At 32.3% G+C, this 4,945-nt stretch overlaps 1 long non-coding RNA gene across 1 annotated transcript; it reads right to left on the reverse strand.

The window, feature by feature from the left end:
* Positions 1–3,334: 3,334 nt before the first annotated feature.
* Positions 3,335–4,544, reverse strand: LOC111716665 (uncharacterized). The gene is made up of 2 exons (XR_002768560.1): positions 4,470–4,544; positions 3,335–3,437 (listed from the first exon to the last, which is right to left on the reverse strand). It is a non-coding gene; the product is annotated as an uncharacterized LOC111716665 (long non-coding RNA).
* Positions 4,545–4,945: the final 401 nt, after the last annotated feature.

Consider the following 4,945-nt stretch of genomic DNA (forward strand, 5'->3'; position numbering starts at 1 on the left):
TAATCTATCACAACAAGTCAAACATAATCTATGGCTAAATGCCAGCTATAATCTGTGGCGGTGCGCCATACATTCTGATCTAGGCGACTCCCCAAACATTTTCATTGCCGGCAAGCAAGAAATAATCTTGCCAAACATAAAACAATGGCGACAAGCCAGGCATTGAATATTGTCGACACACCAGGCNTATCAGGGTGGTGTATTTTTCGACCTACGCAAATCCGCTATACTCCACTTCTGACCTACACCAAATCCGCTGTACTACACATGGTTTTAAAGCTCCCAAGCCTGTCCTAACCGCGGCGCTCGGCCCCCTAGCCTGTCCTAGCCGCAGCGCTCGGCCCAGAAATTGTCTTTACCTAACCTAACCCTCAAATAATACAAAAATAAACAGCTGGCGTATGGTCCGATATTGCAATAGGTCGGAAGGTTAGTAGTTCGGTTAAGTTCAGTAGGGGGGATGTTGCGTATAGACGATGTAACATTACCATTTAAGAGAAATAAAAAGTTTAATAAGGATGAAAAAATTAAAAAGTCGAGCAAAGTATCAATCATGTTGGTATACCTTTAATTTTTCAAACTTACTAAATGGTTTAGACTTTTTTTTTACTAAACCGAACAATTTTTCTAAATGATCATTCACCATGGCAGTATTAGAAATTTGCAATTAATCTGTTATGGAATTAATGCCCCAGCCCTGTATTTATGAATTTACCTGAAAACTTTTTATAGCTAATTTCTCCGTTCCTCTCAGGCTTAACTCTGCTCAAAATATCGTCGTTCTGATACAAAATTAATTATGAGTTTAATAAACCTCGGGATTAAAATAAATAAAATAGTTTAAACTTTGTTTAAAAACAACTGTGAACGAAAGTTCAAGATTTTTTCCCCATTTGTATTGATTTTCATGTTAATATTGTATATTTTGAACTAGGCGAACAGCCACGACATTGAGAATCAATCCATGGTCATTTTAATAAAAACAGAGAAAGGTTATAATAAATGTCATTCAATAACTATAAAAAGAACTTTTAACATTTTCATATTAAATACGAAATTGTAATTATTTCTCAGTTTTCTTCATTTTCCTTCATTTTTTCGTCTTAGAAAGAAATGCTGTAGAGATAACCTAGATTTCTGTCGAAAAATTAGTTATTGGTAAATGTGGCCGTGGGTTCTCGAAAAACTTAAAATTGGGATTTTGCAGCACAGACTAACAAGGAACTTTAAATTTAAAAAGATAGCGATCTCACTCAGTGTTGGGGGGTTCACAATGAAATCCTTAAAAACTTGATCTGGGTCAAAATAAAAAAATGTCAATATTATCCTCAGTATTGCCTAATTATGTCCAGGGATGTTAACGTTTTCATTTTTCAGAAAAACGATCGTTTCGTTATGAAAACGACGACGAAAAATCGAAAACGAAACGATCGTTTTTAAAAACGATAGTTTTTTTTAAAAGTTCGTTTTTAAAACGATCGTTTTTCAAGACGATCGTTTTTATAAAATTCGTCGTTACGTTAACGATCGTTAACGACGACCCTTCGTTAACGATCGTTAACGACGGACCTTTGTTAACGATAGTTAACGACAACCCTTCGTTAACGACAACCTTCATTAACGACGACCCTTCGTTAACAACAACCCTTTGTTAACGATCGTTAACGACGACCCCTTCGTTAACGATCGTTAACTAAGAGATGAAACCGACCTGAAGGGCATCTGTACTTATCATTGAGTAGTTTTCAAGAAAATATCAAGGAGTTTTAACTCCCCAACAACTGTTAAACTTCATGTAAGACGATATTCAATAAAGTTGCATGTAATTATTTCCAAAAACGACCGTTTTGATAAAGTTCGCCGTTTCGTTAACGATCGTTAACATAATTGTCAATAAAATTTTTGTTTCAAAAACGATCATTTTTTTAAAAACAATCGTATAAAAACGGTCGCAAATCGCTCTAATAAAACGATCATTTTCAAAAACCGATCGCTTTTCATTTTCTGAAAGTTCAAAACGAGTGAGTCGTTTACAAAAACGATTAACAACCCTAATTATGTCTGAAGAGTAGTGTTTTGATTCAAGTCCCTCCCTCCCACCCCATAATCCGCCTCTGTGGCCTATTCTACAATTAACATAATAACTTTTTATGAATATACAATATTTATTTGTTTTAATTAGGTAGTCCGACCAATCACTGTTTTATAAACATTTAATAAAATTTACAATCACACACAATAAAGACAAAACAGTTTTTTGTAAAAAATATAGAGAAATTTATCATACAAAAAGTCTGGGTATAACTATTATTATAAAAATTTACAAAACCCTTAGAAATACTTGTTATAAAAAATGGGCTTAGAGAATTATGTTTGTTTTCAATGTTCAATTTTTTAATTTGAAAAGTTTCAGTGCTTGTATATTGATAAAGAGCTATAGCTGTACGATGCATTTAACAGTTTAAATAATTAGGTCTCCGACGTGACTAGGCATTATTTAATACTCTAATTTATAAAAATATTTATTGTTTTACAAAAGTCAATTTTAATTGTTTTCATTTAAAAAAAAGAGGTAAAAAAGTGAAATATTTTTAAACTTACTATTCTAGTCTTCTGAAAAATACAATACTAAACTTACATTACATTTTTTTGTGTACTGGAGCAAAAATCTGCTTATTGTACTTTCAATGTAACTGGGGTCCATTATATACATTTTTATGAATTTCCGCTCAGATAAAACTTTGCTTTCAAGTAGTTTTCTTGTTTTTACATATTCGGATATATGTTTTTTTCTGAATTTACTATAATATTAATATTCGATTAAGAATATTAAAGCTCTGACCAGGGGGATGATAGTTCTCTACCTGTGTGCTCAGTTAGCTGTACTGTACACTTACAACTGTTTACTTATATTAATATACTATAGGTTAGGCCAGGATCTCTTTATAATAAACAAATATGCAGTACGCTCTCGGTTTAGTTTATGGCCTATAAAATTAGTGAACATAATCCCTCTATACTCTATAACCTCGTTGATTAGCGTACATCATCACTCTATACTCTATAACCTCGTTGGTTCTGACCGTTAAATTGCTGCAATCACCACTCACCAGTAAACAGAAATAACGATGTCAAGCGAAAAATATCTTCAAAATCTAATTTTTTCATTAAATCGAATATTGTGGAATAGATTGAAACATAAAGTCAAAGAAATATTAAAATTAGAAAGAAAGAAAAAAGTTTAAATTTTACAAACAGACAATAAACTACCTGAACTAAATTCAAAATATACAATACATTGTACACCAATCTTTGTCACAAAATACATAATACATATAAGCAAAGTTTTTTCTTTTTGATTTTGAATTAAAACATTTCATAATTTCGACACCTTCCGAACGACTCGTACAGGTCCAAATCCGGTTTCGGGAAAAAACCTAAAAAATAAATCATCAACATTTTGGAACAAAATAAAATAAAATAACTTTGACTTTATTTTACAAGATGTTCAGGGAAAATTAATATAATTTCATTCTTAATTAACAACTATATATCCTTAAAACGTTTATATGCGCATAATGTTGGAGATATCCTAGTAAATTGTTAAATGAAAATTGATAATTTTCCAATGCTGTTTCTCTTTAGCACATTTTTTCCAAAAACGATATTTTCCTTGTTAATTGTAAATGTTTTAAAATTATTTCTACATAATCTTTTGTGGCAAGTATAATATTGTTAAAATACATTTAACCTTCATTTAATAAATATTTGATTTGATTTGATTAAAAGCCCTAACAACAAAAACATAATTACAAAATTTTGTAAAACGCATCTTTTATGTACAGATTCTTTTTCTAAATTAAATCAAAAACCTTGATTAATAAATTATTAATACTGAAAGATAGATTAATAGACTTATGGATCGACAGATCGATAGATAGATCAATAGACAGATGGATAGACAGAAGTATAGACAGCATGGATAGAGAGATGGATAGACAGATGGATAGACATGATGGACAGAAAGATGGATAGACAGATCGATAGATAGATGGATAGACAGATGGATTGACAGATGGATAGACAGATGGATAGACAGATGGATAGACAAATGCAGAGACAGATGGATAGACATGATGGACAGATCGATAGACAGATCGATAGACAGATAGATTGATGAGCAGATATATAATTTAAGCGGTTATAGGAAATCTTTAAGAAAAAACCACAGCTAATTAGATACCTTAAATAAACCCCCCACAGTCTCACAGAGACATGAAACCCCGCCCTGTTTTTTTTTGTCCTGCCCCATAGCTTTCTTCCTCGCCCCACCACCTTTCTCCATTGCCCCACCCCCTTTCTCCCACGCTCCACCCCCTTTCTTCCTCGCCCCGCCCCTTTCTTCCTCGCCCCACCCCATTCTCCCTCGCCCCACCCCCTTTCTCACTCGTCCCGCCCCTTTTACTGACCCGGGGACCAGGTGTCCCCCATTATATTCCAGAGAACAGCAAACCCAAGCAAACCAAAGAACACAATCAAACTGTGAATAATTACATTCGAAATATATTATTTTAAATAAATATTTTATTTGTTCGCAAAATTTTCACAAAATCGGGAAAACTTAAATTAAAAATCTTCAGGTTGTCCTGAAAATTGTGTGACGAGCAAGAAACATAATTCAGGCAATAAATAGTAAAAAATATGAAAAGCTGTTTAAAATATAAAATAACTGTAAAAATTATAGATCAAATATAAGTAAACTATGGATTTTTAAAAATTAGACATAACATAACGTTATTACATCGACGAAAATGTATTGTTCTTGTAAAAAGTGTAAAAATTGTAAATATTGTAAAAATATTTTCGAATATTAAATTCCCTGATTATTTGAACTATTATTTCCCAGTCTCTGACTCTCCTACAGAAAAGTGCTCCTTTAAAGGAG

Source organism: Eurytemora carolleeae, unplaced genomic scaffold (assembly GCF_000591075.1).
Source record: "Eurytemora carolleeae unplaced genomic scaffold, Eaff_2.0 scaffold2105, whole genome shotgun sequence".
In the NCBI taxonomy this organism is placed as follows: Eukaryota; Metazoa; Arthropoda; class Copepoda; order Calanoida; family Temoridae; genus Eurytemora; species Eurytemora carolleeae.